Source organism: Ochotona curzoniae, unplaced genomic scaffold (genome assembly GCF_017591425.1).
Source record: "Ochotona curzoniae isolate NIBS_2020 unplaced genomic scaffold, NIBS_Ocur_1.0 scaffold_4506, whole genome shotgun sequence".
Classification (NCBI taxonomy): domain Eukaryota; kingdom Metazoa; phylum Chordata; class Mammalia; order Lagomorpha; family Ochotonidae; genus Ochotona; species Ochotona curzoniae.
In genome coordinates, this window is record NW_024467119.1 from 21,016,525 (window position 1) to 21,043,604 (window position 27,080).

General features: G+C 46.8%; 3 pseudogenes; 2 read left to right on the top strand and 1 right to left on the bottom strand.

The window, feature by feature from the left end:
• Positions 1-738: 738 nt before the first annotated feature.
• On the top strand, positions 739-4,731 carry LOC121147322 (annotated as a pseudogene).
• A 2,869-nt stretch (positions 4,732-7,600) lies between these two features.
• Positions 7,601-9,674, top strand: LOC121147323 (annotated as a pseudogene).
• Positions 9,675-12,909: 3,235 nt separating this feature from the next.
• LOC121147324 lies at positions 12,910-26,074 on the bottom strand (annotated as a pseudogene).
• Between the last annotated feature and the right edge of the window lie 1,006 nt (positions 26,075-27,080).

Here is a 27,080-nt window from a genome sequence, read left to right on the forward strand (position 1 = left end):
TGACTTCATCTTCATCCAGCAGAGAAATAGCTAGTGTACAGATGGTAAGACAGCCAGATCAGAGGAGTCTAAGATGACTGGCCCTAAGCAAGAATGAGGTGATAACTTGGAAAATCGTAGACTTGGGAAAATGAGATCAGATATGCAAGGGCAGACCAACACCTCAGACATCGCCCCATACTGAGGTTACAATAACCTCCATGATGCGGTCATTCAGGAAATAGAGCTTGTTGCCAGCTTTGGCACGTGTGGTTATTTTCCATCTGAATGGATTCACGTGGGATGTTCGGCATGTGCAACTGAAGTTTTCAGCTGAGTGCTACAGTTTGGAATATATGATCCTGAATATGCTGATGAAATGTTTAAAGACTGGAGAGGGGTGGGGTTGAAAAGAAAGGCGTTTGAGGGAAACTGAAAAGGAAGTTGGAATCTGTAACAGCAATTGGGCCCAGAAACTTGAATCTGGCTCTGTGGAAGATAAAAGGTCTTGGGTAGACAGAGGTCCAGGCTGAAGTGCAATTGTTGTATGGTCAAATCAGGCAGATGGCGTGTGAAGAACCCCCATCACCCATTATAGGCATCTTAAATGTCTTAAATGGGATTTGCTTCACCTCAATATCACACTTGGGTATCTGTTGGAAATGGAGCAAGGAAACTGGTCAGTAATGATCAATCCTAAGCACTTGTGAGGAACTTGAAGTTCTGTGCTCAAGGTAGACAAAGTGATGTTTTGCTTAAATGTTTGAGCTCATCCCTGTGGGAGATAATTTGAACGCCAGAATTGACAAGGCATGTGAGTTCACCAGACAGCACCGTTATTGGATGGTCTGATTCCCTTAGGCATTAGTTGGTCCTGAGTGTCTCCTCTCCACACAGTTGGCTAGAGCATGTAAGCTGACACTGAGCCCAGAGCTTTGGACAGAGACGGCAGCACCAAGTCATAAGAAATTTCCATCTTGAGCAATGTTGGCCTATTTGAGGCCTCCGTGGAAATGGCAGTTTTGATGGCTTTGGGAAAAACTTAATAGTGACTAAATACAGTCTTAAAAATATGGGGGTGTATATCTCTGGTTGTAGGTAGTGTTGGGAGAAGAAAATAAAGAATATTACCTGAAACCAGCTGACCCAAAAGCAAGGTTTTAGCAGAAGACCACAATGGATGGGCAGAAGGGGGCAATAGACTATCAGCTCCTGTTGTCAGAGAGTCTACACTGACAAGTGAATTAAATGTAAAGTATTTGTGAAATTCCTGTGCTTGAATATCATGGTAACTTTCCCAAAAACACGTTTGTAGAGGGAGAGAAAACCACTTTACTCTAGCTCCTCAAAAAGCAGATATGGAGACTGTGGTTGCAGCTTTTCCATGGTGGATTGGTTCTGGTTGGTGTTTGTGACTGTCACATGGTGTGATCTAGTATAGCTTCTTTGCACCAAGAAAAATCTAGCCAGTTGGCTGTAGCCTACCTGCCTAAGAGTACTGACCATAACCACAAGGTTTTCCTCCTTGCATGAACACTGCCACACAGAATTGAGGCCATCAGGTGAGTTGTATCTGTCATAGTATTCCTGGGCTGTGTCTGTCCAGAGTGGACCCTTGGATATGCCAGTGGCTTGTACAGCTAAATGAAGCTAAAATCCATTCCTTTGAAAATAACTTACCTTATGAGTAACTACCCCTAACTCTTCATCATAAGGTATAAGTTAATATTAATCACATCACTTTAAATAGTAATCCAAGTAAGATAATATGAACAGTTTGTGATTTAAAAAGCCATAGAACGTTTGGAAGTCTGTTAAATGTTTGTATCATGTTTGTGTCAAGTGTGCTTTGCAACTAAGAATTTTCACTAAGTTTAAAATCTTGAATGTGGCAAATAATTGAAATGGAGCTTCCTGACTGTCCCAAAGCAGTTACGTAAAAGTAGTCTTGATTTCATTTAACTGGCATCGATTTTTTCTTGAATGGTCCTTGAAGTCACACATCTAATCTACAAGATAGTTAGGCAATGTGTAAGATCTCACTGAATATACAGAAGCATATCAACATTGCAGAGGTCATTAAGCATTTTATGAAGATGGGAAAAATTACTTCTAGATGGACAAATTGCTGACTTCCTTGAAAGGGAAATACCTTTGACCCGAACATCGAACAATAGGTCTGAGATGGGACTCTATCACATGCTGGAGAGAAGCTACAAAGTAGTCTAGGACTTTAAGGGTGTGCTATGGGATCTGGTTCCTTTCTGATTACCTGAGAGCTATAACGATGTCTTTCTGTCACAAACTTTTATGTACAAGGTGAAGCATGTTACTGCATGTTCCGAATGTCTGCTACAGTCATAGGTGATAAACTAATTCCCTCTGATACAGCTTAAACAATACAAGTGCTAGGTGTGTACAGTATGATGGAAATAAGGAGAAATTGAAATTAATGTTGTATAATGTGAGCATGCATCTGTTTTGGCTACTACCGGCCCGAGGGTATTTTATTACTGTTGAGCTTCCCATTGAATAGCAAACTGCTCATGAGCAGGAATTTGACTGTTAAATCCTGAGTGTATGGAATCCACATAAAGTGTTTAGATCAATGTCTTGTGGATATGGAAGTCAGTAGTGTGCATGGTACTATTGCTATGGGTATTCTGTGTCACTGAGAAAAGGTGCTTATACTATGATACACATGAGCCATGCTCCACCTGCAGAGCACGTGTGCATCTGGGCACCTACTGCCATGGCAAGGAAAGAGGCAGAGACAAGCTCATCAATGCAAGCACAAACAAACCATGCTTCCTCCAGCTGAGAGGGAAGCACCATGGCAGGAAGCCCTCCTGGTAAAGGTGTCCTGGCACCCCAAAAACCTGTGGTCACTCACTTCACCCACTGACTGCCTTGCAACAAAAGCTTCCTCCAAGAGGACCTTGAGAACCAAGATCCACCAGGTACTCAGCTTACAACCAGACCATCCATAGGGATGGATTTTCATGGAAACTGCAAATTCAAGAGAGGCTTGGGTTTCTTGCTGTGGTACAGCTGGTTAAGCCTGCCTACTTTCCCCATGGGTGCTGGGTGTAGTTGACCCCTGCCACACCACTGATCCACCTTCCTACTTATGGCCTGGGAAGGTAGTGAAGGATGGCCTAGGAGATTAGAGCTGCAGGCTGCTGGCCTTGACATCACCCAACTGGGGTCGCTAGCCATTCCACAAGTGTTCAAGAAAATGGAAGAATTCCCCTCCACCCCCAACTCTGTCTCTGTCTCTTGCTCTCTCTCTCTCTCCCTCTCTCAAATAGGGTTGAGGTTCTATGAAGCAGAATCCCAGGATACTTAAGGAAATCATCTGATTTGTTCTGAAGTACAGAGTTTGTGACCCAAGTACCGTCCAATTTCACCAAGTTCCTTTGAAAGCCTCAATGTTCCTTGTTCTGAGATTGACATTACCAAAGTGGACAAGGGCCACTATGCCTTCAGATTAGTGACATGAGTGCATCAGCAGAAGACAATATCAGTGATCTAGAAATGAAAATGAATAAAGCAAGCAGCATTTAATTTCCTATCATTGCCTGAATATACAGTCAAGTCACCCCCTGATCCCTGCCAGTTTACCTGGTGGGCAGGACCTAGAACTTATCTGCCCAATGGCTTAACTTCCAACCTTGATAGGAAGCATGATCTCTGACAGGTTCGTTTGTTCAAGAGGATTAGGCATGCCTTTTAGCCAATCACAGTGTCATTATTGGGTAAAGGGACTACCTGAAAATGCTCTCCTAACCTCCCGTTTCATTAGACTTTATGAACATTGAACTTGTGCTGAATAGACAGGACATTCCTCACCAGTTAGGCTCTGGTGGTTCCTCAACGGAAGAACACCATTGTCGGTCACTAGCATGACTTTCCGCCGGTGCTGAGTGGACTTGGTGTCGGATGAAGAAGAGTAGGACTTGGGAGGTTCGGCTGAATCTGGAGGAGACTTGAGAGGTGCAGAACTTGAAGAGGCCCAAGGGAGTGAGTGCTGCTGCCCTGCTGGTGGGAGAGAAGGTGCAAGAGGAGAACACACTGGTGGATGACCCCTTCGAGATGAAGACCAGCAGAATGGTGGACATGAAGAAGCTGAAGGAAAGGGGCAAGGAGATCAGCGAGGAGGAAGACCAGTACCTGGGCACGTCATTCTTGGCAGAGACCAACCGCAGGGACGAGGATGCCAACATGATGAAGTACATAGAGACAGAGCTCAAGAAGCGGAAGGGCATCGTGGAGCACGAGGACCAGAAGGTGAAGGTCAAGAACGCCGAGGACTTCCTCTATGAGCTGCCCAAGAACATCCGTGTGGCCTCGGCCAAGAGGACCGAGGAGATGCTGTCCAACCAGATGCTCAGCGGCATCCCCGAGGTGGACCTGGGCATTGATGTTAAGATCAAGAACATCATCTCCACGGAGGACGCCAAGGCTCGCCTGCTGGCTGAGCAGCAGAACAAGAAAAAGGACAGTGAGATGTCCTTTGTGCCCACCAACTTGGCAGTCAACTACGTGCAGCACAACCGCTTTTATCACGAGGAGCTCAATGCTCCCATCCGGAGAAACAAGGAGGAGTCCAAAGCCCGGCCCTTGAGAGTGGGGGACACAGACAAGCTGGAGCCTGAGCGCTCCCCTCCTAACCGCAAGCGTCCTGCCAACGAGAAGGCCAGGGATGACTACCACTATGAAAAGTTCAAGAAGAAGCACAGACGGTACTGAGCTGGGCGGAAGGGGCCCCTATGGCACCCCACCCGGGACAGGAGCCTCTTCCCAAACACAGACATGGCTGGCTGACCTGGGGCAGGCAGGCGGGAAGCCCTCAATCTATCAACTTTTGGAATAAACCAATGTTTGGTTTGCCTGTTTTAGGGACAAACTGCATTATTAAATCTTGTTTATCTAACCTAAAGGTTAGATAACACATGTTTGCCTTAATTTAACATGAATTGATGTCAATCCGAAAAACAGTACCTGTAAACTGTAATATTATTTGAACCCCAAACAGCCTGTATCTCATGCAATAAGATATTGTGAGGTAACCAATGAACCGGCAATCAATGTGAGTCAGACTGCTTATGAACTACATCAAAAAATTGTAAAACCTAATATACTTACAAAACCGTGTGCTACTCTGAAATGGGGCAGGAGAGCAGAGAAATCTTCCATCTCCTTAAAATGTGTGAGGAAGATGTGAAGTATAACCTATCAGGCACATAACAGGTAACTTATGGGCAACAGATTCAAACTAACATTAGACAATAGCAAAACCACAAAGACATACAGGGGGAATCAAGAGCAATCCTGACAGCCTCTTAACAGGAGGTCATATGCACAGAGCAGCGGGGGACCCCAGAGTGGAGCAGGGGGACAGGAGGAGGCTTGCATCTCAATCCTGGAGACTCCAGGATCCTCACCAAGGACTACATTCCAACTGCCAAAGAGACCACAGGGAACTGGAGTGCCTTCAAAGGCTGAGAACTCTGAGGTCATCCACCCCCTTTTCGATCTACCACATGGGATGGAAGAAGCCCAAATCCTTCCTCGCAGGATCCAAGGTCATCGGAACAACAGCCAGGAACCCTGTGCGGGCCGCAGAAACAGAACAGTAAACTTCCTTCAGGACTAGGGAGGGGAGCTTTCTCTGGTCCTTAGTTTCAACTTTGGGTCCCCACCCTCTCTGGCAATGACAATCAGGGTCGCTCTAGAGGCCCCCCCCCCCAACACACACACACGTGCACAAATTAGAATAGATAGGCAGAGAACAACAAGGAGAGCTTAGAATCAGACAGGAAATGGTCAGTATAGAATCACACATGCCTTACTAGGTAGGACACAAAGATTAATTACTCCTCACTAAGGTATTTCTCTGCACACCCCTCCTAAAACTGTTCTGCACCTCAATTGTTGACATATGCCTTGTTAGTTATAACTGTTTAGATTATCCTTAAATCCGCCAAGTTCAGCAAAATTATGCATCAACACTATAAACTGCTAAATACTAAAATGAAAATAGACATGAGACAGCTGAATAGTACCCTATAGACATTTTAAGGTGTTTAGCAGCTGGTTCTGTGTATAAACCAAAATTGAAAAGTCAATGAAGTAGTCACAGGATGTGGTTAAGAACTTGCATTTTTTAACATATTGGTTACTCAATACCATGTAAATCAATTCCATAATGTTGTAAATTGTCATTATGTTGTGGCTTTAAATTGATTGGGATGATATTCTGCCAGCTCTGCCTTCAGACCAGAGATGGTCTCCCAAAGAAACTGTTGAATTTACCTGGACAATAGGATGCTGGGCTCTGCTTGGTATACTCTTGCAATGAAAATCTTGACTGAATTTGACATGTAATACAGCAAAAAGGTAGAGGAATCCACCATGGGGAGAGGGTACAGGGAGGGGTTGGGGGATTCCCAGAGGCTAAGAAACTGTCACATAATGCAATGTAATTAATAAAGATGTATTAAAAAAATAAATAACTTGATCAATTTTTACAGGCCTCACTTTCAGACACCACTTTGAACACACCAAGCATTATGTTATTAGTGATTAACAAAGAAGTTTAGGATTTAAATGGCTTGGTGATGTTCTAGGCTGTAATTAGGAATTTGGGTGTTTGTATGTCACAGCAACACTGGCTCAGGGCATTCACTGGCTCACAAATGACTGAACACAATGTTGGCTTCATGTGAGGCTAGAACAAGAAGCAGCTTCACCTAGAAGCATTTCTACTCAGATTTAATATTGAGGATTTCTATGAGGAACCCCAAAACTGCGCTCTGGATGGCAAATTCAACGCTGGTGGTAAGTGTTTTGGTTCTTGAGGTTTTCTTCCCAAAGCTCTCTGGAAACAAAGTTGGTCTGGCATTGTCTGCCTGGATTTCATCAATATGCATGTACAGATCACATAGCCATCCATGAACCTCACCTGGTGACCTATGTAGATACAGAAATGACAGCCTACAAATAGGCATGTCTATAACCAAGAATGCCAGATGTAGAGGCAGCTAAAGAAGTCGATACCTAAGCCTGACATGGGTACATTTGCAGGATGGTGTAGGAATGACTCCAACCAGCATCTGAACCCCTTCTGAGATTCATGAACATAATAGGATCACTGAGCCTTCCAACCCACAGTACATTCAGATTTTTTTTTTTAATTTCAGTTAATTTCATCACTCCTTAAGATTGAGTAGCTTGGCTTACCTAGGTAATGATGAAGGAGACCATTCATAAATTTAGCAATTGTTAAATATTTTAACTCTGATCCATTTCTGAGGTCATGATCACACTGGATTCGACAGCATCTCAGGACATCAGAAACACATTGTCCAGTGTTTACTGTTGGCACACTTTCCCAAGTCAGACATTCTCAGATGCGGACAGGGCCCTGTCAGTTGGTCTTCATTTTTTTTCAAGCACAATACTGATGATAAAACATACCAAGGCCATGCCCATGAGTCTAGGTTCTTTTACTTCCCATGCATGCTTCTCAGTCTCTGGTAGTTCAATTGACAGAAGAACACCATTGCATCAGGACCAGCGACCTTGGGACCTGTTGACACACACTTAGAACCCCAAGATGCAGCAACTAGGGAAATCAGCATCAGAAAAGGATCTTCCCTCTGAGGAGGAGATCATGCAAAACAAGTACTGCATCAGATCATGGCTCCACTACATTGAGTTCAAACTGGGGACCTCCAAACCTAGGCTAAACTAGTTGTAGGAGTGGGCACTCAATGTGCTGCCTGGCAGCTACAAGCTCTGGTCATGCTACCTGAAGGAGCAGAGGACCCAGGTGAAGCACTGCTGTGTGACAGACCCCACCTATGAGGATGTCAACAACTGTCACGAGAGGGCTTATGTATTCATGCACAAGATGCCCCGGCTATGGCTGGATTACTGCCAGCTCCTGATGGACCAGGGCTGCATCACGCACCCTCCACACCTTCGACCACGCCCTGCGGGCCCTGCCCATCACTCAACACTGCCACATCAAGACCCTGTACCTGCATTTCCTGGGCTCACACCCTCTGCCGGTGACAGCCATTCGAGTCTACTGGTGCTTCCTCAAGGTGAGTCCCAGAACACTGAGGAATATATTGACTGTCTCAAGGGCAGTGACTGGCTGGATGAGGCAGCAGAGTGCATGGCTACCATGGTCAATGACGAACGCTTCGTGTCCAAGGCTGTCAAGTCCAAGTACCAGGTTTGGCTCGAGCTGTGTGACCTCATGCTGCAGAACCCAGACAAGGTGTATTCCCTCCACATGCACGCCATCATCTGCTGGGGCCTCAACTGCTTCACCAACCACCTGGGCAAGCTCTGGTGCTTACTGGCTGACTACTACATCTGCAGTGGCCAATTTGAGAAGGCTCGGGAGGGGTATGAGGAGGCCATCTGGACCATGATTACCATGCAGAGATTTCACACAGGTTTCTGAAATTATTCCAAGTCCACCCAGGCGATGTTTGACCAACTTCTGGACCTGAGAACCGCCTCGCACTACATGGTTATCCACTATGCCATGTGACTGGAGGCATGCAAGTACTTCGAGGACAGCTTCAAGGCCTATGAGTGTGGCATCTCACTGTTTGAGTGGCCCAACATGTCTGACATCTGGAGTCCTACCTGGCCAAGGTCATCGCTCGCTACGGGGGCAATAACCTGGAGCTGGCCCGGGACCTCTTTGAACAGGTAATGGATGGCTGCCCTCCCAAATGCTGCAAGAACCTGGACCTGCTGTATGCACAGCTGAAGGAGGAATGGTGCCTGGCCCGGCACACCATGGCTGTGTATGAGTGTGCCACCCTTACTGTGGAACCTGCACAGCAGTACAACATATTCCACCTCTACATCCAAAAGGCTGCCGAGGTCTACAGGGTCACGCATACCTGCAGCATCTACCAGAAGACCAAAGAAGTGCTATCAGACGAGCATGCCTGCAGTTTGTGGAGATGGAGTGCAAGATTGGGGAGATAGACTGGGCCTGTGCCATCTACAACCTCTGCTCACAGATCTGTGACCCAAGTACAACCAGTGCTTTCTGAACAACATGGAAGGAGTTCAAGGCATGTCACAGCAACGAGGACACAATCCACGAGATGCTGTGGGTCCGTCGCAGTGTTCAGGTCAGCTACAACATGCAGATCAACTTCATGACCTCCCACATGCTCAAGGTATCAGGCAGTGCTACTGGCGAGGTGTCTGACCTGGCCCTGGGGCAGAATGGCATGGACTACATGAGGCTGCTGGAACAGAGAGCCGAGCAGCTGGTGACCCAGGCTGAGCAAGACCAGCCCCCAAGAGCCCAGAGCAAGATCTTGTTTGTGAGGAGCTATGGTGACTATGAGGAGTTGGTTGAGGTGGGCAAGCAGGGCAACCCTGAGGAGATCCAGCTGGGTGAAGATGAAGAGATGGACCTGGAGCCCAGTGAGGTGCCGCTGCAGCAGCAGAGTGTCCCAGTGGCCGTGTTCAGGAGGCTGAAGGAAAACTACACCACAAATCTGCCTCGGAGCCAGCAGAGCTGGTTCAAGTACTTGGGTCCCTACTGCCTGGATGGAGTTCCAGTTCCACATTCAACCCAGGCCAGACCTGCCACTTGTGGGCACTTGTGCACTGTGCCTCCCATCCCTTTCTCGGAAATGAGCCAATGAGTGCTTGTATGAATAAAATAACCTTTTCCAGTGTCACATAGTGACACACATGTTTACCTTGGATTCAGTTTCTTGGCAGTATTTCCATCTCCAAAATGGGCAGGGCACGGGGCTTGGGTGGAGAGAGCTTCCAGCTGCATGGCAGCTGCTGGAAGTACCAGGTTGGACTCAATGCTTGGGGCACTGGCCATGGCCACTGCTGACATGGCAGTGAGCCAGTCCTGGCCTTTAGGTGGTCTGCACACCAAGTGGCACCAGGGTTGAACTAGGCTTCAATGCCCATTGACATGTGAGAAACTCGATGGGATGTGGGACACACTGGACAATTCTGCTGTAGGTACTGGCAAGCACGGGAACCAGGGCAGAGGGTTCTGGCTTGGCGGGGGTTATTGCACATTGCTCTGACTAGGCTGTAGCTCCCACTGGTTTGTGTGAAGGCCAAACGTGTGGTGGCCAGGGTCAGGCTGGGCACCAAAATCCATTGGTTTGTGTAGAAGGCAGGGCTGGAAATGGAACTGACCCAGCAATTCCAACCAGCAGCATATGTAGTGGCTGATTGGGGCAAGGATCTGTGCCAGACCCCATACTGGCAAGCACACATAAGAATCTGGTCTGGAATCATCTCAGACAAAGTTTCTCTGGGGTTCACCCCACTCAAACTGAACTTAGAACCATGACCAGGAAGAGATTTGCACATTCCATGGTCTGACCATGGAGTCCATGTGTCCAAGCGGAGGCTCTTCAGTGGCTCAGATGGAGAAGTGGACAGCATATCCAGGTGCACATGAAGGATATGGTAGTACATTGGAGCCTACTTAGAATACCTGGTGCCAGAACAGAGGATAGAACTGGATCAATTACCCCAGCCAAGTGTTGGCAGTGAAAATCTGGGCAAGTGGAGGTGCTAAGGTGGACTCTGCCTGCCAGTGAATTCTAAAGAGATTTCACTGTGCTTGGAATGGCAAGATTGGCAACAATTCAGAACAGTTGAACTACTGAAACCACTTGAGCAGTATCCTCGGAGCATGGCTCATATGAATGGGACCCAGGATGGTCGAGAGGGTGGATGTGGCTTTTCCCTTTGTCTCCCCTCCCCCCAAATACAAGAAGGTAGAAGGAAATGTGGAAACGAGAGCCTTACCCACTTTCCTGTTGCCCTTGACCCTTTGAGCCCTAATCAACTATGTAAAGATCAAAATTTTTAAATATCTTAATAATGAATAAAGGGTAACTGAAACTACAGCTGTCTAAATGACTAAGAATTGAAAGAATCAAGTTCTAAGGATTTCAAAATTAAAGAAAAAAAATAATGGCATAGCTGACTTGAATTAGTCAGAAGGATTTGTTATTTTTTATTGGAAAGTCAGATATAGAGGACTGCATTTTAGAAATACTTCATTTTCAGGTCTCTAGCATGGTGGATCTGGCCTCATTGTTGCCTGCACTCACTGGGATTCAATGAGTCCCACTTGCAGGAGCATTAGGCCCTTTTCTGCTGTGCAATTGGTCTGGGCTCTGATTTCTACTCTGATGGCACAATGGGTATTCAGAAGGCCAGAGCCCACTCGAATGTGTGTCTGTGGTTTGTCCCTCCCCTTTGGTCCCTGACCTCCCTCCTGTCAGAGGTCCTGAGCTTATGCTTCTGTCTTGCCTTTGACTCCCTGGCCAGGGGCGGCCGGCCTGGCCTCAGGAGCCCCAGAGTAGTGCCTCTGCTTCTCCCTGGCTTCTGGACTCTGGGGTTTCTCGGAGCTCTAGGTGCACTCTGGCTGCAGACCAGACTCATCCTTTTGCTTTGTGATCTTGCTTCTGTGCAAGGAAGAGGCGGATGCTTGCTGCACCTGCACCTCCCGGTCATGCTTCTCTTTTTTCCTCCATTTTGTCTTTTGTGCTTTGATAGTTTATCATCTTCAGAATCCTCAGATGCTCTTGGGGAAGCTAACCCCACAGCCCTTTACTGGAGCTCTCTGGTCACCTCATTCATGTCCCCTGAGATCTTAGGAACCTGATAGTTAGACATACGATTCATTCGGATGATTCTCCCTTTCATCTTTCTTTGAAATGGGTTTGTGTTTACAAATTATATTAGTTTTATCCCCAAAATACATACATACACACCCTTCAAATGCAGGGAGGCCTTTGCCTATCATCCAGCATCACATTTATATCTCAAAACGTTGTCATATGAAAATCAGTAGTCAGCTCTTCAGCACACAATTCATCTAAACACAAATACTATATAAACAGTCTTATCACACACACACACACACACACACACACACACACACAATTTCTCTGTGAAATTAGGAAACGGACACTCCCCTTGCTTTCTGGTCTTGGGAGGGTACATGCAACCTCCTTGTTAAACAACTGTTTAACAAGTGCGGAAACATGGAGGTTGCATACTCTCCACCAGACATATAGATGTTGCTCCTATTAAAAGTAAAGACCCTGCCACCTGAGTGACAGTATTTCTCAAACAAAATCAAAGGGGTAACATTTGAATAAACAGATGGGACTAAATAATGCAAAGGATAAAATATTATGTACATATTGCATGGGAGAAATCAGGAATTCTCTCCTAGGAACTATATCTAGGACCCACTGCAGCTTCTCATGCTGTTCAAATGGCACCCATTATCTTCTCATACAGTCCTAGACTTAAGTAGGTGCCACCAGGCACCTGCTTGTCAAGAACGAGGTGATGTGGTAAATTCCCAGCCCTCCTCCAAAGTGAAGTGCAAATAAACTTCTGTGATTAAAGGGCTCAACCAGGTCCAAGATTTAGTACACATGGGAGGTTGTTCCAGTGAGAACCAAAACTTAAGACACACTACTCAGGGATTTGTCCCAAAAGGAACAGAAAAAAACCCGGCACCCAAAGCCTGACAGCTATAAAAAGTGCCCGTGCAAAGAGTACATGCCAGAGTTCCCTTTGTGGCTAAGGGTTTCATTTGCTTAGCAGTACCAATTAACACCAACACGTTCCTAGTACAACAAGGTGTTTTAATTGGTGAAACTGTTCTGAAAACAAATGCTCAGAGGAATGTGGCTGAGGCACTACAGAGAAGAGTTCATCCAAACCCAAGTCAGTGTACTCTAACTTCGACAAGCTGGCCAGCAACTGAGCAGACTTAAGGCAACAAGAGGCATTGCGGAGAGCATCACGATGCTCCTTGAGTCCATCCTAACGCTTTCCGAGAAGGAGCCTTGTCAACGTCGACTGCTTCTCAGTTTGCTAGCTGTTTGAAGCCCTGCCTTCCTCCTCTTTGTCATCCTTCTTGTCTTGTTCAGAGGTATCTGAGGACTCATGGAGCAAAACGTACTCTGCTACTGAACCCAAATTTCAGTACATCCTTTTCCTTCAGTTCATAGTATCTCTGTGGCTCAATGTGCTTGTTGTTCAAGAAGGTTTCCTTGCCTGAGCTAAGGTCAGTGATGTAGGGCTTCACCTTGCAGCTGACAGTGCCATCTACACGGGTGTACTCCACAACCCAGAACTGAAAGAGGGCATGCTGGTTGGAACACGAGGGATGGTCGATGGGTATATGTGCGATGCAGCAGTGCTGCCCCAGGAGGTAAGTGCGCTGTTGGTGAATTTACCAGTGGGGAAGCTCTTCGTGGTTTTTAAAGGGTAGAGGTGCCACCTTTGTTTGGGGGATCTGTGCTCCCCCGGAGAATTCACAGCTTAGCTACTCCTCAACAGGTGCCACTTTTTCTTTCTTGCCAGCTGGTTGAGACACCACCTCCTGTGACTCATGACCCCCGCCACTGGCTTGGTGATGCTGGTGATGCTCAAGGCATCCGGCCTTTTTGTCAAAAATATAATAAAAAAAATGAAAATCTTTACATAGTTAATTAGGGTAAAAAGGTTCAAGGGCTATAGGAAAGTGGGTAAGACTATTATTTCCATATTGTTTTCTTGTTGTATCTGAGGTAAATGGGGATATTGAGGGAGAAGACCCACCAAGTTTCCCATCCCAAGTCCTGGATGTGGGGCATGCTCTGAGATAGTTGCTCAAGTGGTTTTGATAGTTCACCATTTATCAATTGCTGCCAATCTCGCCACTCCAAGCACGATGAGGTCATTGAAGTATCCACTGATTGACACAGTCCCTCAGAGTCTCCAGTTGCCCAGTATTTCACTGCCAACATATAGCTGAGGTGGTTGATTGACTAGTTCTGTCTTCTGTCTTTTCTTGGTTAGGGTTCTGAGTCCGGCATTTCGATTGGGGAGGGCCCGGCAAAGTTCATCACCTCTATCAGCTGGTGGTTGCAATTGCTGGGTTGATTCTGTTTGCAACCCTGACTTCCACTGGAATCAATGGGTGTTGCAGTCCTGCCTGGTTCTGCCCAGTACATACTCGGCCCTCACATAAACCAGTAGGAGCTGCAGCTTAGTCAGAGCGACCCACAAAAACCCCCATCAGGCCCGCCCCCTACCCTGGTTTGCCAGTATGTGTAGCAGACTAGTCCAGTCTGTCCCACATCCCATTTGGCTCTTGTACATGTCAATGGGTATTGAAGCTTAGTTCCATCCAACCAGCTCAACTATCCAGCCCTCACGGATGTTGTTGAGTGCCTCTGTCTAGCCACCCCAGCCCTTGTCCTAGTTTTCGTGCCCTCCCATGGGGGGTGGTAACCCAAAAGGGAGGAGCCCACTATTTCCCTCCCAAGTTTCTCCCACTCCAGGATTATGTACCCTTCAGGTGGTCTGGCATTTGACTTGACAGAATTAGCCCCCAGTGCCAGGTTTCTGCCAGCTGATGCTGCGGCTAAGCCCAAACACCCCTCACCCACTCTAATAGTAGATTGCACCAGTAGGAATAATCAGCTCAGCCTGGCTTTTCCCTGATCTAAGTCCATGAGGCATGCAGGTGTTGTAACCCTCCTTAGTCTGGTCTGCCCCCATCCCAACCCATGCTCTCCAGTGGGAGTAGCTGTCCGGCAAGGGGACACTCCCTTCCTGCTTCTCACGTGTGCTGGTTGGGTGCTGTGGTCACATCCAGTACAGGAAATCTCACCTTGGCATTCCGTATTGTGCACTGGTTTGTCACAGCTGAACCTAGCTTGACTCACACTCTTTCTGGTGTTCGGATTTGCCAGTGGATGATGTGAACTGATTCAGCCTGTCTGTCCCTGACCCATGCCAAATGTACGCTAGTGGGAAACTTTCCATGGCCTACTCTGGACTGTTTCCTATCATGCTTCTTGTGCTTACCTGCAGGGACTGTGTCCTGCCAGAGGAGTTGCCCAGGCTTCTCCATCAGAACCTCTCCCAATGCCAGATTTTGTGCATATCAGGGGTGCCATGAGCCAGCCCTACTCAGTTCACCTCCTGTCCTAGCAGGAACAATGGCTTTTCCTGTCTGGCCTTCAACCCAATCTGGTTCTTGTTGTTGGATGTTTCAGCCCAGACATGGCTTGTCTATACCGACATATGGCTCACACATGGCTCCGTAGGGGTTGAGACCTTGCCTAGTCCATCCCACATCTACCCTGATCCTCTAGGACACCAGAAGGTGTTGGGGTCTGGCCCGGCCTGGTGCATCCAGTCCCCATCCACACTTGTGCCAAGGGAGACTACAACTGTATCCTGATCACAATGCAGCCCCCATTCCCGCCCATGCGCCCCTTGGTGGGAACCTCAACCCAGCTAGCATGTCCCCTTAGCTCCCCAACTGGGCCTGTTCTCAGCCATAGATCACATGCATGCCAGTGGTTGCTCTAAATCAGCATAGCTCAGCCCCTCACTTGTCCCGGCCTCTGCCTTAGACACTGTGGCTTAGCTTCCCTGACTCACGCAAACCAGTAGGTACAAGAGCCTAGCTCAGGCCCGGCGCAGTGGCGCAGTGGTTAAGGTCCTCGCCTTGCATGCCCGGAATCCCATATGGGCGCCGGTTCTATCCCGGCAGCCCCGCTTCCCTTCCAGCTCCCTGCCTGTGGCCCGGGAAAGCAGTCGAGGACAGCCCAAAGCCTTGGGACCCTGCACCCACGTGGGAGACCCGGAAGAGGCTCCTGGCTTTGGATTGGCATAGTATCGGCTGTTGCGCTTACTTGGGGAGTGAATCATTGGACGGAAGATCTTCCTCTCTGTCTCTCCTCTCTGTATATCCGCCTTTCCAATGAAAAAATAACAAAAATAAATCTTAAAGAAAAAAAGAACCTAGCTCAGCACAACTTGTACTCCATGCTGGTTTTTAGTTTTGTTTGTAGGCCAAGGCTTGCTCAGTCCTGCCCAGTACATCGCGCTCCATTACCAATTCACACAATGGCCAGCCGTTGGTGCTACTTTGCCCATCTTGTCCAACCCACAGGTCTGGACCACATGTTCACCAGTGGGAGCTGTGACTCACCAGGGGAGTTTCCCAAGTTCCTCCACTTGATCCACTCCTGGACCCAGTTCTCATACACGCCAATGGGCTTTAGGCCAGTGCCCAGCGCAGTCTGGCCTTCCATTTGGCCATGTATGAGCTGGTGAATGTTGCAGCCCGGCCCACCCCACACCCTATTCAGGATGCACATTCGCGTGCTGCTGCCTTGACCAGTCCAGACTGTTATGAGTTCCTTTGCCTGTGATTGATGGCAAGCTCCTTGGTCACACCTAGCATAGTCCATCACCACCCAAACTGTTGAGCTAACCAATGGAGCTAGAATTTCCATAGGGTGTGGCTCACACATCCCTCACAGAATCCACCCCTGGGTATGGTTCTCGAGTGCTAGTTAATTTCATGGCCCTGCCTATTTTGACCCCTCAGCTGATCCACCATCATGTCAGGTAACAGGAAATGATTCTGATGGACAAGCTGTGAGCCTTAGCTTTTGCATGAACTGGTGCTCAGCATTGTTAAGAGATTACAAGTTCTTCAAAGGAAGAGTTACTGTCATTGGGAATCTTTAGGATTGATTAACATCCCAGAAGCACTGGAGCTACCTAAGCAGCGATTCAAAGAACCCAAACCTCAAAGCTCCCCAGCCGGGCGGCCAGCAGGCAGAACCTGGTGCCAAATGGCGCAATGGCCGCCCGGGGACAGCTCACTACATGCACATGGGGGCTAGTGTGTGGGATCCAGGCATGAGATGCCCCCATCCTGAGACCCACTCGCAGCCAGGAGGCTGCAGAAAGTTTAAACTCCCAGGCCCAAGGTCATGCCCCTCCCCAATCCCGTCCGCCACCCAATGAGGGCGGTGGATGGGCCCTGGACCTGCCCAGTCATGGAGAGCTACCCCCTCGGTGTACTCACCCCGAAGGGAGCAGCCCCAGTAGCCAAGGCAGACCAGGGGACAGCTCACCACATGCACATGGTGGTTGGTGTGTGGGATGGTGTCTGGCATTGTAAAATTCCCACTCATCATCCTGAGCCTGCAGGCTTTGAAGGTCTCGGTCCCTGCAGCCTGTGCACTCGCAGGCCGCTAGGGAGAACTCCTCTGCTGACAGGAATGGCCCCAGAGATCGTCCTGGTGGCTCTGCCTGGTACTACAGTGCTCCTGCTCTGAGGGCACAGGATGTTGCCAATTATCATGTCCTCTCCAGGTGTAAGCCTCATGTTCCTGCTGCACCTTGACTGTCCAGTGATGAGGATACCGACTTTTCTTGCTCCAGGTAGAATCGCTTCTTCGGAGAACTTGTTTTCCTTCTTGGCCAGGGACCGGCTACCTCCCAGGGCTCCGCTTCCTTGGTGCCCTGCCAGCGGGAACTCAACAGCATCCCAACCAGCCAGTGGGGCTTGGGTGGCAGCTCGGCATCAGGGCTAAGGCACTCCTGCTTCACCACCACCGTGACCATTGTCAGCACTTTGTCTACCTCTGGACGCCGCCTGTGGCTCACTAAAGGAAACCCTTCCTTTAATCTTGATCCCATTAAAATCATCAACAGCTAGAATTGTGTATAGCAGAGGAAGCAGAAGCCTTAAGTCCAACACTATTGGCGAGGTCACTGAGCGTGATGTGATGGTGTTATTTGGTCAAGGAATCACTAGAGGCAAGTTGGTGAGGAAGGTCCTGTCCGTTCAGCACAAGTTCAAGGCTTATAAGTGCTTAAGGAAAGGGAAGGTAGGAGGGCATTTTCAGATAGTCTCTTCATGCCATGCCACTGATTTGGCTAAAAGGAATGCCTAATCCAGTTGACCTTCCAATCGTGTCAGAGGTCTAATTCTGAATGATAGATGCATTTTTTAGAAGTGACAGAAATCTGGTTTGGGGGGTTTTGAGTTTTGGCAATATTTTATTTCCTTAGCTTTATTCTTAAAGAGTGTACTACACTTCAATAAATGGCACATTTACAATTTGAAGATATTCTTATGAATACTACCCGACCAAAACATTGCACACAAACCCAAAGACATCAATAACTCCAACTTATATTTAGGTAAATACATAACAGGTAATAATTCCCCATACATTATTTGTAAGATTTTCCACTTCTCAGTTATTACTCAAACATAGGAGTTTGGGAACAACACTGGGACTAATATGTCCACATGCAGCAATGAATGCCAGAACACACTGGACACGGCATTTCAAGATTCCTAATCAAGGCCTTATTTCCAACTAAAATTGAAATTACATTGTTACTAGAATCACCTGATGAATCTCGAACAAAAGTGAATAGAAATTCAGTTAGTATTGTTAAAATTAACTGAGTTTTTCAATGATTTCCTTTAACAGAATCAGCAGCTGCCAAATATTTAGTTAAAATTTTGTCTATTTTGTTGAGAATCTTTACATAGTTGATTCTGACCATTGTATATTTTATTAGGTAAAACAATTTTTAACTCATGTGTATGTATAATGCCCATAAAATTAATTCCATGAACCTAAATGAAGAACTAAAATGCAAAAATCAAAGAAAAAGGGATGAGATAAAAACCAAGAATACTAAGAGACCAATTTAAAAGGACACAGCCCAGCATTTCTCGTATTAATGCTCTGTACAAAGCTTCCAGATGCCTTTGAATAGGCACCTAATTTGAACAGAATCTATTTTTCTGATTTTAATCACATTCTGCATTAAGTAAATTTCATATGTAATAACCCAAATCTTTATGGAAAGGTAGGTAGGGCTTTTTTGTTTTAGCATTAATGGGTAATTTTACACTAAAATGTTGCAGAATATAAACTTTCTCCATGATGAAATAGCTAAGGACTAAACAAGTTTTAGGAACAAATTTATATGCCAAAACATTCTAATGTGAGCAAAATTCAAGTTTTTTTTTTTTTTTTTTTTTACCTTTAAGAGGGAATGCAGAAAAAAATGGAAGTAGAATCAGTTCAAAACTTTAAAAATACACTACATCTACCAGTATCATGTTGGCTACTGGGCCTGGCACATGGCCTGGTGATTAACAAGTGGTTAACAGGAACTTCTTCTGGGTATCCCACGTGGGTGCAGGGTCCCAAAGCTTTCGGCCATTCTTGACTGCTTTCCCAGGCCACAAGCAGGGAGCTGGATGGGAAGTGGAGCTGCCGGGATTAGAACTGGCGCCCATATAGGATCCCAACGAATTCAAGGCGAGGACTTTAGCCACTAGGCCACGCTGCCGGCCCTAAGTATAGGTTTTATATTTTATATCCTATTAAATACACACTTTAAGTACCAGCGTTTTTATCTTGTTTCTGTTCATTTAATTCGGCAGATGTATTCTTTGGTGCCTGGAATTGATGAGTATTTAGGGATAACAGATCAGAATGCCAGAAGTGACATGCCTAGAAATAGAACACTGGAAACCCAATCACAGGTATAAATAAAAGACGGACTTAACGACAAAGGATAAGTTACACTGTAATAGAGCTGACACGTATCTTGCCAATTCACACCTGGCTCCCAAAACAAAAAGTACAGCCCATTATGTTTTTAAACTGTTTTGAGACTTCCCAATTGGAAAGTTACAGATAGAAATGTCATTCTAAATCATAAAGTCACCAAAGTCAGGGAGAAGAATGTACACTGATTAACTGTACTGATTTCCTTATAGAAGTCTGAACAATACCAAAATTGAAGAGTTATTCTTTATTTTTCATTATTCCTTTTTAAGTAGAATAAATACAGATGTTCATTTACAGGTTGACATTTTGATTCACTCAAAATAGTTGGTGAATGGAGCCAATGGACACGGGAGGGTGACATCATCCTTGGATCGGCAAAATCGGCAGCATTTTAGAACTATGCAAACCGCTTGGATAGAGCCCTTGGAATACACACCCATGGAGACTCTGGGTTGATGGGAGGTGGCTGTTCCTCATCCCTGAGTACTGGGATGTGAGGAAAGTTATGACTGGCTTCCTCCGTCTCTCACCTTCCCTTAGGAACAAGAATATCAAATTTAGAAACAATGAGTTCACTCAATTTTCCCTAAACCTTGAGCATTTGCACTTTGATCAACCATGTAATCATTAAACAATTTATATTAAAAAGTCACATCTCTTTGCTTTTGGAAGTACACCAGAACATAGTATATTCAGTAAAGGAAATTAGTAAGAAATCAGAATCAAGGGGCCTGGCACAGCAGCCTATCAGCTAATGTTCTCACTTTAGATGCACTGGATCCCCATATGGAGCCGGATCATGTCCCGGCAGTCCCACTTCCCATCTATCTACCTGCTTGTGGCCTGGGAAACCAGTCAAGGATGGTCTAAAGCCTAGGGACCCTGCACCCACATGAGACCAGGAAGAGGCTCCAGGCTCCTGGCTTTGGATCAGTTTAGCTCTGGCTATTGGGGCTGCTTGGGGAGTGAATTAAACAGAAAATCTTCCCCTCTCTCCTTTGCTCTGTGTATTTGCCTTTTCAATTAAAAAAGAAGGACATATCTGAAACTTCACTTGTACAGCTACTCTTTGAAAAAAAAATGAAAAAAAAAATCAGAAGCGAGACGGCTTTGAAAGATTACAGCCTCTAAATATACAACATTTATATCCACCTTTCTAAAGAAACAAGTCTTAAGTAATGCTAATATAACCAATGAGGAAAAAACTTCTATCAAAATATACAATTTAAACTACAGACTAGAAGGCTAATATTTACAAAATAGCTGGAAGCCCAAAGTTTGCTTCTCTGGATGAGAAGCAACATCCATCCCTTTGAAGCACAAAGCATCAGACAAAGTCTATAGAAAGATCAATGTGTGAGCTTCTTCATTTGTCAGATTCCGGATAAATTCATAAAGCTTGAGTCTGTCTTTGTATCAATCTATATCCATGTTTCTTAATCCAGATTTCCAGAAAAAGAGGGAACCAAGTAATTCAGTATCTCAAGTGAGATTATGTCTCACCATGTATCTATCCAGTGTGTCCCAGAACTTCAAGAAAACGGGTCTATCCAAATGACATTAATGGTAGCCGAGTTCTAGCACTGTTACATCCCATTTCTGAACATTTGGATCTAGATGAACTTCATGATACTTGAGATGGAAGGCTTTAATTTTAGCAAATGTGTCAACTGGTGATCAGGCAAAAGCCACGGCCACCCTTTGAACTGCCAAGCGGGACCTTGCACAAACACTGCCACAACCCAGTCCCAAACTTGAGGCATAAGGGGCTGATCTAGTACTCTGTAAGGTACTGTGACACTCCTTGCAGGTGCCACCTGGTTGCATTTGCTCTTCTCTGAATTAGAGTTTCATTTGCTCGTTGACAATCCTCTTTCTTCTTTTCATCTGATGGGGCAAATTTTAAATCCAGTAGAAGGTCTTTCACATTCAGCTTGGTTATTAAAGAAGTGGTAGCTGCAGGAATTGTGACAATGGGAGTTTGAGAACCTTTCTTCTGATTCAGTGAGGTCTTGCTTGTGAAACTGGTCTTGGTACTGGCTGTGCTGCAGGTGTGAGTCTTGTGGGCAAGTGCATCCTCGTTAACAATTTCAGTGGCATACCGTGGTAGGTGCCCTAGCGTCGATTCTGAAGCCTTCTGTTTCTTCTCCTTTGAACCTCTCCTGATCATATCTGTTGTATGCGGCTGGGATAGGCTGTTTCAAATGCAATGTGGGATCTACTAGATTAAAATAATGCCATTAATAATTAGGAATCAAGTAGTCAAAGAATAGCATGTAAGACAAAGGAAGCCTGGGGTTGTTTTGATTTGTGTTGGAAGATACATATTTGGGGCAACGTGGTGTTCAGACACATGCAGGCAGTGTGTATGTGAAGGAGTGAAAGAGGGTGATACTGAAGCAAAAGGAAAGGCAGTTGTGATTTCTGATGCAGAGTCATGTTTCAAAGAGGTTGTAATAGAGCTTCAAACTAGTGTGTTTCTGGATTTTGGAGGGGAAGGTAGCAAAACACTGATGGATGAACGAATGGTGATGGGCAATATAACGATGAAAATATAACACTCGTTACATTAGTTCCTTTCATTCTCCTAACAATCCTTTGTAATTAGCACTATTTTTTTTCTGTGAAAATTTACATGAGGCACAAAGAGGCTAAGTGGCCTGTCCAAGATCATTGGCCAGATGCCTATACTTTGTGCTCCTAACTGCAGCTTATTACACTACAGAACAGCAAAAGGCACATGCTTTACACATCTGCCTTCAGGAAATAACTCACCGTGGCCAGCACAATGGCACAGTGGGCTAAGCCTCTGCCTACAGCATCCTATTTGTAAGTCAGCTTGAGTGTTAGAGGCTCCACATCCCTTCCAGCTCTGTGTTTGTGGCCTAGGTAAGCAGTCAAGGACAGCCCAAAGCCTTGGGAACCTGCACACACATGGGAGACCCAGAAAAAGCTCATGGCTTCAGACCAGCTCAGTCCAGACACTTCAGCCATCTGGAGAATACACTAGCAGATGGAAGAGGTCTCTCTAACTCTTCCTCTCAAAAATATAATCTTAAAAAAAGCAACTCTTGGACAGGTTTTCATTGTAGCACTGAAGTCTCCACTTGAAATATATGCTCTATTACAGGATGCAGACTCTCCAAGTCCAGACTCCACTTCTGATCTAGCTGCTCTCTAAGGTGCCTGGGAAGGCAGGGGAGGATGGCTCAAGCCCTCGGGTCCGTCCCATCCAGGTAGAGACCCAGATGGAGATCCTGGCTCAGCCTGACACAGCCCATGCTGGTGCAGATGTTTGGGAGTAACAAGGGAATGGGAGATCACTCTGTATGGGTCACTTTGAAATATGTACATTTTTAAATGAAAATAAATAACTGCTTGGCCCAGTGCAAGGTATGCAAGAGGCTGAGTGTCCGCGGTTATTAATAGAGTTGGCTTTGGGTTATTTTTCATGTTTTCATTTTCCTGTTTCAGTGGCATTCTGCATAGGTTGTTGAGGGCCTGGCCATCAGCTGAGCACTACCTGTGAGAGCTCTGCCAAGACCAACAGCACCAAGCTCAGCACCAGCAGCTCCAGCCTCCCTGCGTTCTCGCCCCCTGAGCCCCACCTGAGCCCACTGCCCCATGCCAGACTTTGTGACTTGCTTGGGCAGGGAGCCACATGGAAGGTGGGAGCAACTGGGAGTGATGGGGGGGTGGGTCAGGGCACGGGCCCCAGCCACTGGCAGGCACTCACTGTCATGGGTGTTTTGGGACTCTGAGCAGGGGGATGGGCACTCCCTCACTCACACACACACACTCACTTACTCACTGCCATGGGGATGACCATGCTGCTCAACAGAAACAGACAAACCACAGGCTGCCTGCAGAGCGCACGCTCATTACCATGGGAACAGCCTTACCACCACCACCACCATGGGCTCCTCAATGCAAACAAAGATAAGCTGCAGGGCCACCTGCACAGCGCACCAGCACCCATGCTCTTACTGCCACACAGTAACTACAACCCCAAGGGTCACGACGAGCTCAATAGAAACAGACAATGCAGGAGTCCACCTGCAAAGCTTCCCAGCTGGCGAACACTCAATGCCATGGCAACACTGGCCATTGTTGCAAGCTGCATCTGTATGCACTGGCCACATGCCGTACCTAAAATGGCGCCGGCCAAAGAAGCCACACCTTCGTGCGTGGTGGAGAGTCATGTAGCCTTCGCGGTACTGCGCAGGCGCCTAGCGCATGCACAGTGAGCTGCGGCGTGGCCGGCATGTGAACACTGGGGACTGACGAATCCGGTCGCCCAGGACCCTGTGTGATCATGAAGCCGACCTATCATCGGCGGAGGCGGGGCCAGTCAGCACATAAGAGCAGACAGCCTGCCGGGGTCGGGCCCCTTCCTCTTCCTCCTCATCTTGGTGTGCACAATAAATTTTACCGCAGAAGACTTCACTCGCGTCTGCGTCTTATTGCGGGGCGATAAGACACGTGGGCACGACAGGCCATGAACATCTCGTGCCACACAATGGAATCACACAAAAGCTGCCAGTCCACCTGCACCACTCACATGCATCTACATGCTCGCTGCCATGGGGACGTAAAGCCTGCATCCAGCTGCAGCCTCCATGTGAGTCCTAGTCTTCCTGTCATCACAAGGGCAGCAAGAAGGATCCTGAGCAGCTCCATGGAAATACACACACAAGCTGTGGTGTGCCAATGGAGCACACATGCATGCAGGCACTCACCGCCATAGCAAGGGAGGTGGCAGGGACAAGCTCATCGATGCAAGCACAAACAAACCATGCTTCCTCCAGCTGAGAGGGAAGCACCATGGCAGGAAGCCCTCCTGGCAAAGGTGTCCTGACACCCCAACACCTGTGGTCACTCACTTCACCCACTGACTGCCTTGCAATAAAAGCTTCCTCCAAGAGCATCTTGAGAACCAAAACTCACCAGGCACTCGGCTAACAACCAGATCTTCCATGGAGATGGATTTTCATGGAAATTGCAACTCCAAGAGAGGCTTTGTTATGGAGTGCAACCAGCGATGGCTCTTTCACCTCTCCTTGTACATTCTTCCCCCCAGGCCCTAATTCGGCCGGATGTTGGATGCAGATGAGTCCAGGTAGTCTTTTTAGCTACAAGCCCAGTTCCTGTTCCTTCCCAACTCAGTGAGCGCCAAATACTTAGGTGAGTCACAAGTGGGCAGGAGCAAATACCTATCAACTGAGAGGGGACAGTATTGCATTGTTCTGTAACCACACCCCTCACAAACCCCTTTAAAAGGCTCATGAGGTGGGGACTTGCTCTTTCTCGTCAGGTGTTTCATTTACTCTGGCTTCTGGACTCTTGGCTGATCCAGGACAGGTAATCCTCTTTGGTCCCTGTGTACTGCTTAGATAGGACAATGGATATATTAATACTGTTTCTGGTTTGTGTGCTGTCACGAGTTGCAGGAGAGGTGAAGCCTAGCAGTAGTGGAATGTGGGCAGAGAAGCCAAGGAAAGGTGATTGTCTGCAGCTTTGGAAGTGTCCAGGTTATTCATGACATGTCTCCTAGGATAACATATTGTTGGGGAAGCTGGGACATAGGTCTTCAGCTTAATGGATGGACTTAAGGGTAATGACCATTTGTTCCCTTTTGGATCATGATTGGTTGGATTGCCATATTGACTTGTAATCTGCCATTTCTACTATACTCTGTTATCACCAAGCTTGGTTAATAAAGACTCCTTAATAAAACCTTAGACATGTCTGGTGCGATCTCGCTCATAACCTGTAACAGCTAGGGTTTGGTGCTGTGGCACAGCTGGCTAAGCCTGCTCCTGAAGGCACCTGCTTCTTACATGGGTGCCAGGTGCAGTCAATACTGCCCCACCTCTGATTGACTTTCCTGCTTATGGCCTGGGAAGGTAGTGAAGGATGGCCTAGGAGATTAGAGCTGCAGGCTGCTGGCCTTGACCACACTCAGCCTGGGTCGCTAGCCATTCCATAAGTGTACAAGAAAATGGAAGAATCCCCCTCCACCCCCAACTCTGTCTCTCAGTCTATTGCTCTTTCTCTCCCTCTCTCAAATAGGGTTGAGGTTCTATGAAGCAGAATCCCAGGATACTTAAGGAAATCATCTGATTTGTTCTGAAGTACAGAGTTTGTGACCCAAGTACCATCCAATTTCACCAAGTTCCTTTGAAAGCTTCAATGTTCCTTGTTCTGAGATTGACATTACCAAAGTGGACAAGGGGCCACTATGCCTTCAGATTAGTGACATGAGTGCATCAGCAGAACACGCTATCAAGCAGTAGTCTAGAAATGAAAATGGATAAAGCAAGCAGCATTTAATTTCCTATCATTGCCTGAATATACAGTCAAGTCACCCCCTGATCCCTGCCAGTTACCTGGAGGTCAGGACCTAGAACTTATCTGCCCAATGGCTTAACTTCCAACCCTGATAGGAACCATGACTTCTATTGGGATTAGGCATGCCTTTTAGCCAATCACAGTGCCATTATTGGGTGAAGGGACTACCTGAAAATATCCACTTACCCTCCCTTTTCATCAGCCTTATAGAAGTTGAACTTGTGCTGAATAGACAGGACATTCCTAGCCAGCTTGTTTCTGGTGGTTCCTCCATGGAAGAACACCATTGCATCAGGATCAGTGACCTCGGGACCTGTTGACACACACTTAGAACCCCAAGATGCAGCAACTGGGGAAATCAGCATCAGAAGAGGATCTTCCCTCTGAGGAGGAGATCACGCAAAACAAGTACTGCATCAGATCATGGCTCCACTACATTGAGTTCAAACATGGTACCTTCAAACCCAGGCAAAACCAGCTGTATGAGCGGGCACTCAATGTGCTGCCTGGCAGCTACAAGCTCTGGTCATGCTACCTGAAGGAGCAGAGGACCCAGGTGAAGCACTGCTGTGTGACAGACCCCACCTATGAGGATGTCAACAACTGTCACGAGAGGGCTTATGTGTTCAGGCACAAGATGCCCCGGCTGTGGCTGTATTACTGCCAGCTCCTGATGGACCAGGGCTGCATCACGCACCCTCCACACCTTCGACCACGCCCTGCAGGCCCTGCCCATCACTCAACACTGCCACATCTAGACCCTGTACCTGCATTTCCTGGGCTCACACCCTCTGCCGGTGACAGCCATTCGAGTCTACTGGTGCTTCCTCAAGGTGAGTCCCGAGAACACTGAGGAATATATTGACTAAAGGGCAGTGACCCTCTACCTAAGCTCTGGAGTAAATCTAGGGATTAATTCATTTGAACATATTCAGATGCCCTGAAAAATAACTGCAAAGTTCAAGGAAATAGGACTAATCTTCAGTTTTTTTAATGCCATGGTTAATAACTGACCCTCCTATGAACCTTAAGTCTACATATCTGTTGAATCAGATAATCCCATTTGGTTCTTTACTGCTATTCCTGATGCTCCTTGGGAGAGCTGCTTGTGAGGGAGTTATTTTGGAAGTTCGTAATTCAGCATCGGGGAGTAGTCTGGCATCTGGTCAGAGATGAAACTAGCAACAACTGCTAGTACAGATGACCACACAGGAAGCAGAAAGCAGAGAGGGAGCATCATCTTCCATGTACCCTCTCCCAAGTCTCTAGTTTGAGAGTTGCCAATAAACTTGA